General features: G+C 36.8%; 1 protein-coding gene across 1 annotated transcript in view; it reads right to left on the minus strand.

Annotated features, from left to right (window-relative positions):
- The window catches only part of GALNT14 (polypeptide N-acetylgalactosaminyltransferase 14), a 329955-nt gene that overhangs the window by 191821 nt on the left and 123117 nt on the right, over window positions 1-15017 (minus strand). The window lies entirely within an intron of this gene.

Below are 15017 nucleotides of genomic sequence, written 5' to 3' on the forward strand. Positions count from 1 at the left end.
CAAGAATGGAGTAGCTTAGAGGAATGCCTGTTGAGGTTCTTTAGTTTTCCCAAAAGCCTGCAGATAGAATTTCCATTGGGATTGTCAAACCAAAGAATACTTGGGCTCATGAATGAACTTTTACACCACAATATTGTTGTCAAGTTTCTTAGTCCTATATGCTACAGACAGAAGTCAGATCTTTCTCTTTCCACATGTACACAGATTGCATGTTACCACCTGATAGTTTAGGGTTTGTTTATATTACGCCTGAAAACCTGGAAGCTGGACAGCAAGTAGAACTGTCAATTCTTAAGATAGGACAGGACCTGAAATATCTCCTCTTAATTTCACACAGAAATCCATATACCTTTCAAAACTGAATTTGTCTGAATATTATAATGCAGTTCCATTAAAATAGATGCAAAATTGTGTATGTTAGGAACTAGAAAACACAAAATGCAAATATTAAATTCAGCACTATCATTTTTAAAATGTATTTGTTCAGGAAATTGCTTACAAAAATGCATACATTTACCATAATTGTAAGGTTTTCATGTCACTGCCCACACTAATGTCAGCGCTGCATGAGTCCTTAAAAATTCTTCAAAAAAAATGGTATGATCCCCAGTTCTAAAAGCATTGCTCGCCCCAGTGTAAAGAGAAGAGTAATACTTTCTCTGGCTTCATTAGTGCATTTCTCAGTCCAGTCAGCTATCATTCACAGATCTTAATATCCAAGTGCTAGAACATAAATGATATCTTTGAGTGTGCGTTACCCATTCCATAAGCCATTAAGAGTTGTAGAAAGAAAAGATGGAAATCTTGGTGATTTAGCTATTAAATACAGATGTCTGAAAGAAAGTCAGCTTTTATGTATATGTGATTTTTATATAGAGAGAGTATGTATATGTGTATGTGTATATGCATTTAATTTTGTTATTAAATGTGATGCACCTATACACAAACAAAGGTTACTTAGATAATTGGTTATAGAATTGTAGCCATAGATCTCTTCTTGCCATCATGGATTTGGTTCCTAAGTGTGATCACACACATGGCATCAGTGTGAATGCCAGCTGCCTTGCAAATTATGTTGCCATTCATCAGGAAAAGAATGTTAAAGTTCTACCTGTCAGAAGAACCCTATAAAGCAAATTCCTCATCTGCCTTTAGAGAAACTAATTTATCTTGTAAAACATAACATAGCAAACTATATAAGCCCCATTCTTAAAAAATTACTTCAAAGTCTCCTACATTGATTTCCCTCATGCTCTTTAATTGATTCTACACTTCTCCAATTATTTCAGACTGTATCCTTGTGCACTTAAGGATGCCCAGACTCATACATACACATACACAGAAGCACAATCTTTTCTCTATCAGTACACTGGAAAGATATCTACTTGAGCAAATTAAATCCTTTCTTTTAAGAAGAAAAGCAAAAATATGGATTAATGGGTTTCATATGCTGAACATATGTCAAATTGAGTTGGAACTGAGAATACGTTTTTCACTTTCAACTCATCCTCCATATTTTTTTTTTATCTGAAACCTGGCAGCTTTCAGGATGCAGATGAGCAGCTTCAAAAAATGAATAGCAAACTCAAATTCTTTTCCGATGAAATATTAAAAGGTAGAAGGAAGACATTTCAGACTTTTTAAAAAATGATGAATTCAAAATTCAAAAGATGAATTTTCTAGAAAATTAGGCAGCGGCAGATTAAAAAGCACCTCTTATGGAGCTGCCTGAAGAAATATATATATATATTCCACAAAATATGCTATCATTACCTCATGATTTGAGCATGACTGATAGCAATTATACAGTAGTTTCCATCCTACAGAACAAGAAACAATACTGGGCCTGTTAATGACGAAGAATGTGACTTGGTAATTTGAAATTTATACAAAAACTAATCACAAAACTGTGTCTCACTTATGTTGGCCATGTCATGCAGGGGTACTCATTGGAGAAAGAATTATGTTTGGAAGAGTTAGCGGTAAAAGGAAACCATGCCACCAAAGAACACAGTGATATCATCAAAGCTGACACCAGCCAGAGCACAGAAAAACTCAAAGTAATGCAAGATTGGAAGATGTGGAAAGAGCAAACCCGTAAAATCACCAAGAATTGGACACAACTGAATAGATATTGTCATCGTCATCATCATTATCATCATCACAATAACTAAATTTGCCAACATCCACAGACAATCTTACCATTTCATTCTGATGTCTCAGTTAAAAAATGTCACATCTGAGGATAGTAAACTTGGGGTAGTTTCCCAATTCACCATGCTGGAATCAATATATACTTCTTCATTTTGTAAATTTAACTAAGACTTGTACGTGGAACAAAGATACTTTATGTTATAGCTATAGCTGTTTACAATGACCTCTCTTCATTTTTTTTTTTCATAATGATTCTGCTCTTTTTTACAGAGGGGTTTATATTGCTTGTATATCATTTTCATGTTCCTTGTGTATTTTCTGTAATTTCAGTTTTTATAGTATGCTTGACAATCAGAAATAAAAATAAGACAGTTGGTGATCAAAGAATGCCTGTATCCTTCTTTAATTTCATATCATTCATCAGTTAAATATGTAGCCACATAATACTACTACATGGTTAGCTGCAACCAAGTTGTTTTGTATTTTTGGTCACCCCTAAAAAATATTTAAACATTCTGTATTTCTGGTATAATCCAAATTTACAGAAACAAAGTTGACAAGCATATTTCTCATTAGAGTCCAAACCTAAAACAATCAGAAATATTCTGTATGCACACATAATATTTCTCTTTCCTTCTTCCCTTCACAGTCTAACCCTAAGGGAAGACTTTCTTACTTGTCAACTCACAGTTGCAAATGTTGCTTGTGAAACGTGGACCAGGAAACTACTGTATATTTAATATATTCATTCTGGATTATGATCCTACTTAAATTTCATTAAAATCACTTTCACAGTACAGAAGTCATTGGTTGGGGGGAAAAAAACTACACTTATTTTACCTGTTTGCTTATATTATTTCCATCCTGCTTCTCTATGACTGTCCAAAATTAAGAAGGAATATGAGGGTGGATGGAAGGGAAATGCCTATATCAAATAGCATATTTTTAAGTATGCTATCAAAAATGAAGTGATTCAGACCATGTGAGAAGACTCATTTTGAATGACTTCCATATTTTAGAAAAAAATAGTGATAATGATGATGACAATGGTGCTGTAATAAATCCATATATTAAACCAGGGGTGTCAAACTCGCATCATCACATTGTCATCACATGATGTATCACAACTTTTTTCCCTTCGCTAAAATGGGGGTGAAGGTGGCCAGCGCATGATGCATCCAGCCTGCAGGCTGTGAGTTTGACACCCCTGCATTAAAGTATATGTGCTTTTTAAAGCAACTACATCTTTTCCTTTTTTTTGAAACTTGAAAGGTTGGGCTTCTTTACTGAATATCAAAGAGATATTGTTTGCATACTAATCAGAGTTTCAAAGCATATTTTTTTTAATTATGATTATGTTAAAATGAAATGAGTCTTCTTTCTGCCTTCCCTTTCACTCATAAAGACACAAAGTGATGGTATGACATCATCTGGTCTCACTTCTGTTATATAGCATCCTACACTGTGCTCAGCTGCAAAGATGCAAACAACATATTCACTGCAGTGATGAAAGATTATGGACCTTTTTTCCCTACATGGAGAGGACACCTAAATTGAAAAGCCCCTACAGTTCTGTTGGACTGGTTTAAAGGTTGCTGGGAGGGGGGTTGAAGGGAGAGAGACATGCAGTCTCTCTCTAAAGCAGCAAGGAAGAAGCAAGGAAGAAGCAGACAAAATTGCTTGTGCAGCCCTTGAAATTAGATTAGAAGTCTGCTATGCCTGTCTAGAAATCAAATTCAGACAGAAGTTTCTAGCTCCCAAGTGCTTTCTCTTCTCAGTGACGTATTATATCATGTCAGCTGTGCCGACAGAAATCAAACGTTAGATTCTAAATCTAAATCAGGCCTGAAAGTCAGAGGAGAGAGGGGGCAGCAAAGTTCAGGCCATCAGTGCAAGCAAAGTTTGCTGACACATGAAACCAAGAAAGAAAGAAATCAGGTACAAATGTGCAAACTATAAGGGAGCCAGTTCAGTGCAGAGATTAAGGTATTGGGTTAGAAACTGGGAGACTGTGAGTTCCAGTTGCACTTTAGGCTCCAAGCCAGCTGGTTGACTTTGAGCCATTATTCTCTCTCAAATTTAGGAAGGAGCCAATGGTAAACTAATTCCAAAATCTTTCCAAGAAAACTGCAAGGACTTGTCCAGGCAATTACCTGGAGTCAGGACTGACCTAAAGCATAAAAAAAAAGGTGGGGAGGGATTTCAGAAGCTGTCCATATCTGGGTCAGTATCAGTGGTGTGTTGCCCCCGGTTCTGACTGGTTTGCGAGAACTGGTAGTAAAACTGGTGGGAGGCTCCACCCACCATCCCGGATGTCATCATAAGCAATCTGAAGCTTGGCGCATGCGCGAGCAAAGCAAGTGCATGCGCGCGATCCCATTGCGAACCAGTAGTAAAGGTAAGTAGAATCCACCCCTGGTCAGTATAAAGGACCTGGTGCTATAAAGAACTTCTGAATACGAACCAGATATTCTTCTTCTTCACATTTCTCTGACATTGAAATGGTTGTGCTTTCATTTATTGCACATCCTCAATGTTGCATTGAGCAGCTGTCATTTGTTATTTATCCTTGATACCCCATTATAAATGTCATCACAAATACGCCTGCCATTCTACCTTTGTACCTTCCTTTCTAATTATTACAGCTACAGCATAGCAAAATGGACATAAACAGCCTATCAACAAGCCATCATGTATTCTGGCCAGCTGGAAGAGTCATTCTCTGAGGCAGATTTCCTGAGGTACATTATTACCTTGTGCAATTCCTCAGATAAATTTCCTCCCTCTATCCCCCACCTCTCCCTAATATGAAGCATATATTTTTTCCCCATCATTCAAGAATGTTGAAATTAAGGGACAATCTTGCAGCAAAATTCTAGCCTTGCCTTTTATACAAGTGGGATTTCAATATCATCCACCTTGCTGGTCTAACTGTAGAGCTGTCATCCGGGGCCATCATGGCATTTAAAAGGCTCACACAGCTTCCTTTGAAGAAAACTACTTGACTGAATGCCAGGATATTCCTGAGATTATAAAGACAGTCGAACAGGCAGCTAATTCAAGATTGTCAGTCCAATTCCACATGGAAGCCATGGGTTCCTTCTAAATATACATGGAATAGGACAGAAATATCATTCCTAGGCATTCTAGCAATGCCATAAACAGGTCTGGGGTAACATTTCTCCTCTGGCCTTTGTTTGAAAACCCTGCACTGCACCACACCGGCCTTTGCCAAGCCAGGTTGCTGAACAAGAGACTGTCCCTTCTGCAAAGTCCACATCCGTATTGACACAAGAGAAATAAGATGTGGACCCCAGCCAAGAAGTAACCCTAAACTGAACATTGTTCAACTATGAGCTGGTCAAAAAGTCTGGCAGTTGCAGTCCTAATACATCTACAGACCATCTCATTGGGCAAACACTAATTTGAGAAACAGGAGTCTCCAAATTTGCTTTAACGTGTAAAAAATTATTATTGTCAAAACTTTTGGAGGATGGAAGAACAACTCACATAATCTTCATGTTAAGCCACCAATTTAATATCATGCATATGTGCCGGACTATGGGTATAATTATTCTGGCCACTGGCCATCCATAATGGTACCTTATGGTTATTGTCACCTAGCTTTCAGGAGTTCATAAAAAATAAATTTATATCATATATTAGGGTTGGATAAGATTAGATTAGTTTCATTGAAGGCTATCTATCAAATATCATGGCTATGATGAAACTTCAAGTCAATTCTCACATGTTGTCAGGCACAATTTTATCCATTGCACCACAACAGCTTTTCACAATGCACAAAAACTGAATACAAGAAGACTGCTTTGGATGTATTTTGACAGTCTATTCATTGACAATAATTTTGCAGACTATTCAGTTGGAAAGAGACTATACATGTCACCCAAACTGGCTAGATCCTTCATATATTAAGACTATCTACTGATGATTATCTGTTGATCTTTTATATTCGCTATTCTACTACATTATAACGTCTACTTTTTAAAGCCTTTAGACATTAATGTATCAATAAAAAGATAAATGTCTATCCATAAGATCATTATATATAGCCAGGGGGCATTCAAAGTTATGAGTTATCAGATGTTTGCTTAAGAAGTGACTAAATATTGTACCATTAAAGAAAAGCAGGCTTGCTAATAATCAATTTTCAACTAGATTTACCATTCATATTAAGATAATTTTTCCATGAATTGGGGTCAGGGAGAAGATGCAACTGCAGGCACAGTTTACAATAGGCTGTATGCTCCTAGGAGAATCTAAAGCCTGGTGATCTCAGGTGGAGCTGAGGTGGTGATGCTTGTGCTAGGGAGAGGCTACAAAGACATATTTGCTTGCTCACCTGCTGCTCATCTCCAGCTGTGCAGCCCAATTCCTAACAGGCCACAGGCCATAGCCTGTGAGTTGGGGACCCCTGTTTTAAAAAAATGCACATTACTGGAAATAACATGCATCTAGTCCTCATAATTAACAAGTGTTTGGAGGAGAAACAGAATCACTACATACCCATTGCTGTTAAACCATTCCTTTTTGAGTTATTCAAGTCATTATTTTTGGGAGTTGGGGGAACCAGCAACAAGATAGGTCTTAAATCAAGCAGTGCCGAAAAGTGAAATGAATATTCTCTATGTTTCTATTTATAGTATGTCCTTTTTTTGGTGATACATTTAGCAACACTATTTGAAGCTCCCAGCAGCATACGTTCTAAGGACCTTAGTGCAGAGAAGAACAACAAAAATGATTAGGGGATTGGAGGCTGAAACATATAAAGAATGGTTGCTGGAGTTGGGTATGTCCAATTTAATGAAAAGAAGGACTAGGCAGTGTTCCAATATCTCAGAGGTTGCCACAAAGAAGAAGGAGTAAAGCTATTCTCCAAAGCACCTGAAGTCAGGATAAGAAGGAATGGATGGAAAATAATCAAGGAGACAACCAACCTAGAACTAAGGAGAAATTTCCTGACAGTTAGAACAATTAATCAGTGGAATGGCTTGCCTCCAGAAATTGTGGGTGCTCCACCACTGGAAGTTTTTAAGAAGTGATTGGACAACCATTTGCCTGAAATGGTATAGGGTTTCCTGCCTGAACAGGGCGTTGGACTAGAAGACCTTCAAGGTCCCTTCCAACTCTGACCTGTCTGGATGCTTCTTCTAAATAATGTATTTATCTAGACTTTCTAAGATTGTCAACAACAGTCCCCACTAATAGTTGAAGATCAAATAACAGAAACCCCTAAAGTTAACTCCATCCTTCATTTTTTCATGTACTTTCTATTCTGAAGGTTTGACTCAATAACTCTAATTCCAGGTTATCGCATCTCTTGATAGCAATAAGCTAGTTAAATTTAAGCTGGTTTATTTATTATGCTTTGGAGATATGGTCAGGCCTATGTAACCAATCTCAGGTTTGGAAAAGCAACATGAATCAAATTAGCACAGAGCAATGGAATGGATGGCAGAGATGTTTTACCATATTGCTAGCGGCCACTTCATTTCAACTTGGGAAAGACTGATAAAAGAACTGAATATCCAAAGATCCATCCTGACTTTAATTTTGTGAAGAGAATGAAAAAAAATTCTAAAATGAAATATTAGTGCCTTCACTGAACTGAACAAAACTCTGTCATGTGTCATTATGGGCTATAGAAATGTAGTACATTATGCTTAATTCTTAGGAGTGGAAGGGAAAAAAGAAAAGGATGATCAGCAGCAAAATGGATGGACTTAGTTACAGTGGTGACAGGTGCATTATTGGAAGATGTGAAGGATTAGATTAGATTATGTCAACACCAATCTGATGAAACATGATCAATCAATCAATCCCTAGGAATATTCTTACTACTAAGTGTTAAGGTTCATTCTTCAAGCTTGTGAGTTGGTTTTTGAACGTTTCATTACCAGGCTGGGTAACATCTTCAGTGGAGTTTAGGAGATGTGAGTGTCAGTGTTCTTCTGTTTAGGAGGGCTTCAGGTATGGGTGTGTCAAGTGAGGGTCTTGTAATGGGTCAGGTGTGAGTCATCAGTGAGTCTTGTGATTGGTTTTGTGGTAAGGAGGTTACATCAGGTCAGGGTCATTAGGAGGCGAATGCTGGTGGGGGGTTGCGTGGGTTGCTTGAGGGCCGGTGCTGTCTCTCGTTGGCTATGTGATTGATTTGGATTCTTACTACTATTGTGTTTGTAAACAGCCATGTCCTGAGCTATGTAGCAATGGTTGTCCATTCACTGCTATCTTGAAAAGCTATGAAGAGTCCCAGAGCTACAGGCTAGATAGTGAACTTTTTAAAAAACCCATCCAGAATGCAGCAATGGCAAGCCATTTCTGTATTATACAAAAACAACGCCCCCCACCCACCCACAGATACATCCATGAATTCACTAAGTGCCTAACTTCACAAAACTTAAAAGAGTTTTCTTAAGTAGACTTGAAGCTGATGCGCTAAAATGTCAGAGGACTCAGGTTGCCATTTCCAACCTGTTTCTTTCCTCTCCCTTAGCACCCAATTTTTTCAATGGAAAATAGTTGTGCTAAGCCTTAAAGATGTCCTTTCTTTGCTTTCTGTAACAACTTCTGGATTCTTTATAGTCTTTTCAACCTCTGACTTGGCAATAGAGAAAGCAGAGGACTGCAGCTACCAGGTTGAATTTGGTCTATAACAGCCAATTGCTCCTTGATCTCAAAGCTCATCAGTAGTCGGTTTGCTTAGTTAATTATACACACATTCCTATGTAATAAATAACTTGCTGTCAAAGTGGCCTCTTTGCCATTACGAACTGGCCAGTTTGCTTTGAACCTAAAGACAGTTTCTTGAATCAGCATAAGAATCCCACAACTTTGGGATCCCAGGAGATACCTGAACAGGATTCTCTGTTTGACTGAAACAGAAGAATACTAAACAGAGTTTGGCAACAATCTGGTATTTTTTTTCATATCTTCTATCAGCGCCTGCATTAAACAATGTATAGCATCTGAAGCTTTCTCCAGTGATATACATATGCAAGGCTGTAATGGCAGAGTGAAGAGAAAAAAGCCCCAAGACATTATTGATGCTCCTTCAGCAAGGGCAGGAAAGTTTTGGTTATTTAATCATGGATGGTCAAAGCTAATCATCAAAGGGGAGGGGGATTTATATGCAGTCTGAAACAGGAAAGGCTATGGCCCAAGGATGCAGAAATGACAAATTCTTTCAATTGACAAAATACTGCATTTCATTTTCAGACTTCCCTCAAGAGGAAAAGTAAGGCAGTAGTAAGCTCACAATAAACTAAACAGCAATCACCAGGAACTAGGAAGAGTGCCATTTTAAAAACCCATGTTTGTATGGCACCAGTCAAAGATCAAAATTCACAATCTTTTCTGTTTTGTTCCACCTTAGCAAACAGGCACCATGGACAGGGAGCATTCTGACAAATTATGCTTTATTATTTGTAGTCCACTAGTGAGGCTGGTTCTTAGAGAAGTGGATTTCAGCCAATGGGTTCCGGTGGCGTTTTGGACCCTAAGCTGATTCATAAAAGTACCACTACCATCTAGTTGGTAAAAAAGTTACCCTAAAAAAGTAATGAATTTCTAAATACTTGTCTAGACTGAGATGGGTCAAACTTGAAAATCTGAATATATACAATCTGGAGAATACTTTCCCCAACACATACCCCTTACACGTCAAGACTTAGACCTATCTTTCCTATACAGCACTAGAAAGTTGCCCTGTCTAATTTTAACCATGTAAACACAAAACTACAGAGAGATTTGGAAACAATAAAGCCACAACCTACTCCTACTCTTCTGATGTCTGGAATTAGAGAGTGCAATGCCTTCTCTAGGCACTGACTGATGATTCTGCTGAACCATAATGTCTCCAACCATTTCCAAATGCCTGCTTTATAAAGTGACAAGCCATAATAAAGTTCAGTTGGATATGGAAATTGAGTATTTTGGAGACAGTATTACATTTCTTCAGATGAAGAGGTTGCATTGAGAATAAAAGCTCCTGTCTTGCTGAGGAACACTCAAAAGCAGTATTCCCTCACCATTATAAACACAGTAATTCAAAGCTTCTATCCACCTATGACACCACTTTTGAAGCTCCAGGTTCAATCTGTAAAACAATAAATTAGTTTTAAGATTGCTTCCTGACACATTAAGACAAATCCTCTATAATTAAAAAAGGAAAGAAGCCAATTATTATAACTTCCTGGGAAACATCAATGCCTGTTTTGGTTTTATTTGTATATTATACTGTATAATGTGCTGAATATTTAGAAGTCAGCATAAAGCAGGCTGCTGACAAAAGAAAACCTCAAATATCAGGAATTGTGTATCCTGGAAATTGGTTATCAGAGTAACAGCATTACCTTATTATAGTTCAACTTCTTCGCTGTTTCTTGTTTGAGCCTTCACCTTTTTCTGCAGTCCCAACCTTTCAGAAAAGACAGGCACATATCCATTATATTGCTTTATTTAGTTCCTAGAACCCCATAAAAAAAGCAAGTAATATCTATGCATAACCTTCCTTGATTTATTATTCTATCAAATTTAATTAATTACTGTGACTTTATATTTTGATTTATCCATTCCTCGATAAACTCACACACATACAAATCTTCCCTGTCCCCCCCCAATACCCCTCCAATATATGGCAGAAAGACACTTTTTGAAATCTTTATTCCCTTAATTGGATTATCATTTGTCTCCTGTGCCTTTTTCACATGAGAGTCATATTCTACCAACCTATAGAACTTGATTCAGAATAGAAAAGCTTGTAGGCCAAAGAAGACACTCAACAACCACAACCCAGCTATTCCATTGTAGACACTATAGAACAGACTCTGCTCAGATCAGTGATATTGCTTAAGTAAAAAGAAGAAGGCAATATAGAAGAGTAGCCCTTAAAAAGCCATGACATGTTGCATCTTGAAAGCCAGATATACTTCACTTCAGTCCTTACTAAAATCCCCACTGCCCCAAGGAGATCCCTGAGTAATAACCACAGGGTCAAGTGGAAATAAGCACTGACAGTGAAGCAGCCTTCCCCATTGCTAATAATGATTTAAAGTTGAACAGATTTAGCCCCACAGTATGAGAAACAATGACGCTGGAAGATGAGCAAACAAAAAAAAAAAAACCACCTTTTTTATGCAAATAGATCTTTTCGTCTATTTGTTACTAGCCTACTTTAATTTCCCTTTTTGTTCTGGATTTTTATTCATGAGATTTAAAAATTCAATCAAGAGGTATAAAAAGCATTTAAAAAGTAAAAAAGCAAAAAAAAATATTTAAAAAGCAAAAAAAATAGGAAACAGATTTATAAGCATTATGAAACTGAGTAAGAAATTCCAAAATAACATTACATCTGCTCGTTAAAATATCTTTGGTCAGTTTGTGTCTTTCAATTAATATTAGAAGTGAGTTTATATGTAGTAATTGATGTCAATTATTAACTAGTATAATAAGGATGTATTTTTGAGATTGAAGGTGAGGTTAACTCCATCCCTGTTAGCCTTTCAGAAGGCCCTCAAAATATGGGTCTTTCAGTAACTTTGGAGAGCCTACAGGGAGCCTGTAAATTCTTCTCCAGCAATCGTGCTTCTATTTCTTTTTTAATTTAACATTGTGACATTGTTTTAATTGTGGCTGTATGCCACACAGAGTCATGTTCCGTGAGATGGGCGGGCATATAAATGTGTTAAACAAATAAAATACACTCACAATTTAATTTGCCAAACTTCTATGCAAGAGATTTTACAAAATTATAAAGAGAAACATAATATTGTAGCAGCCGTTATCATGTACACAAACCCATGTTAATATATATGTGTTGTGGGACTATAAGGTTTGGTGATATCTAATAAAAAAACATTAGTTAAAAAAAAGAATTCCATCCTTGTAATTTCTTTCATTCTATTATAAATATTTCCCTGAATTGTTAGATTATCTCAGAATTGCCACTAAATGCAAAGGAATAATTCAACTTAATTGTTGCATTTCCAAACAGTTTTAGAGAATTGTCCATTTTAGATAGTAGCAATCAGAGTAAAACATTTTGCATCAGTTTATCTAAGTGTAATATTGACTGCAACTTTAGGATACTTTTCCACTGATAGTCTTATTGTTACCTATAAATTGCATTTTTATGTTCTGCACTCATTTAATCACAGTCTTTGACTTACTGATCATAAATCTGAAATGTATTTCAACAGACATTTATAGATAAACCCCAATAAATAATCTGACATTTTGTTATAAATTTTTCAGAAAAGTCAGGTGTGCAAATATTCCACCTTGTTTTGAAATTCCTTTAGAAAAATGCCAATTATTTAAAGACATTGAAGCCAGTGAGGTTATACTAACCCTTCTGAATACAAAATTGAAAAGGATTTCATCTTTGTCTTATTAATAATTAAATGTTGCAGTCTATAAGACTTACTGGTCAAATGTGTTTGTACATTCATGTTCATAAAAATAGGTAGTTAATATTGAACCACGAGGAGATTAAGTTGGGACTAATTCTTTTTCTGTATTTATCCCATACCTTACTACTGAATGTTCTCTTCTGTTTCTATCAAACCAAAGGAGCTTATATAAAAAAATCTGGAAATTTACTTCTATCTAGTCATTATTATTATTATTATTTAGCATATGATGAGAACATAAGAGAAGTAAACATATACACACAATCCATGTAATTATATACAAAACTTCCACTGGATGTCCAATTCAGTTAGCTATATTATTTAACTAGCCATAAAGTGATAAAGTCTAGTTTGTAATCCAACTGAAATAGCTAGTTTGGCAATATAATTTTATATTGTTACTTTCCCATTCTTTGAACAATAATCTTGCTTTGAAATCTGCTCCTTTCCTGCTAAGTAATGACTTATCTTTCCAATACAAATATTAGAGAAATGCCCTTTGTTCAAATTTTTATTTTAATATGAATTTTCCCAGTCACACATCTTGCATACCTAAACCAGAATACCATTATAATTTTTTTCTGAAATACAAAAAACAAACACCAATAAATCATTAGGTAGGTAGGTATGAAAGTAGGTAGGTAGGGTTCTTTGTCTTTTCTTTAAAGGGCCCATGGAAGGAAATATTTTTTTTATCTCATCAAGATAGATTAAGTAGAATGAGAAACTCTTCAGAAGCCATTCTGTCTACAATTCTGAATTCACATATCAAGGAATAAGACTTCTTGAACCCAAAGAAATTACTTCTAAAAAGACAAGTTCAACATGAGCCACAGTGGCGCAGCGGTTAGAGTGCAGTACTGCAGGGTACTTCTGCTGACTGCCGGCTGACTGCAATTTGCAGTTTGAATCTCACCAGGCTAAAGGTTGACTCAGCCTTCCATCCTTCCAAGGTGGGTAAAATGAGGACCCAAATTGTTGGGGGCAATATGCTGACTCTGTCAACCACTTAGAGAGGGCTGTAAAGCACTGTAAAGCAATATATAAGCCTAAGTGGTATTGTTATTGCTATTACATTCTTAATCAACTTTACTGCTGAATAGGGTTTGCAATTCAAATTCTACACCTATAAAGTGACTTTGTTGACAATTTTGTTTGATTGATACTGTACAACTTGGCCATAGTTTTACTGAAGACAGAATGCAGCAAAAATGCAGCATTCCACATTAGATACTACACAATTCAGTAACCTTGCAGAAGTAGGAAAAATGCAACATCATTGTTGCAGATCTGATTAGTTTTTCTTTGGTTCCTAAAGGATGAGTTTGCAGCCTCCTTTGAAGCTTTCCAATGATCACAGCAAGGAGCAGAGTTCCTCTTCTGGTAGATTATCCTTGAGATTTTCAGTCTTTGGGTGGTGGGCTCCCTGAAGTGTTTGAAATGGCAGAGTGCACCTTAGCTGCTGTTGATCAGCTCATTAACTGGAGCATTGCCGGCAGCTCCTCTGTTGCCTAATTTGTGAGCTTAATGCCGACTATAGATGGCTCACTGCATTCCTACAACACAACTGAACAGCAGGCAGGCAAGCCCAAAAGATGATCCCCTCAAGGCATGAAGCAATTTAAAAGGTTCAATAATTGGAGACAATGTGTACCTGAGACACCCCAGCTGACACTGCCAATTTTACAATATCCTCAGAGGTCAAATACATCTAGAAAGGCAAGAGAGAGAATACAAAGCTCTGCACACGAGTGAAGGTTATTTCTTGTTTCTGTCTTATGCTTTCTGATTTGATGAGCTTCTTTCAAAACCAGGAAAGCAATGACCTCGCTGCATATAACAGACTCCAAAGTCAAAGTCATCTCCTCCAATAATAGGCAGGATAAAACACAATGTCTATGAGTTTCTATTTAGAAGCTTGATTCAATTTTCCACATGGTGGGATTGGCATTCCAGGTAGGTAGGTAGTCAGATAGTCTATCCTTTACGTCTGAGGATGGAGGCAAGTTATGAATGCTTAATTTTTCTTATGTTAGACAATCTGTCAAGATGAATAGAACCATTAAATGTGAAGTGCCTTTGGAGGAATGATCCCATATCTGGAGATAGCATTTGGATATGGTAGAATTGAAGAGATGGTTTAAAAGAAATACCTAAACTTTTTGTTCTCAACTGTCCTAGAAGAAGAGTTCCAAAGTTTTGTAAGAAGCTCGCCTAATATAAATGGACTCTACTCAAGAATAGTTTCCATTAATTTCAAGGTGTCAAGTCCCCAGGGATAGGAGATCAGAAAGCCCTGAAGAAGATTCTTGAGGGTGATGAACTCAGTTATCCTAGTTCAAAGAAAGGCTTTAACTGTGCCATCTCATCTTGGAGATATAGTACTCCAATTACCCAAAAGCTCAAATAATTCTTCTTCTTCAGCCTTTGCAACTT

This window comes from Pantherophis guttatus, chromosome 1 (assembly GCF_059756535.1).
Source record: "Pantherophis guttatus breed Tessera chromosome 1, ASM5975653v1, whole genome shotgun sequence".
Taxonomy (NCBI): domain Eukaryota; kingdom Metazoa; phylum Chordata; class Lepidosauria; order Squamata; family Colubridae; genus Pantherophis; species Pantherophis guttatus.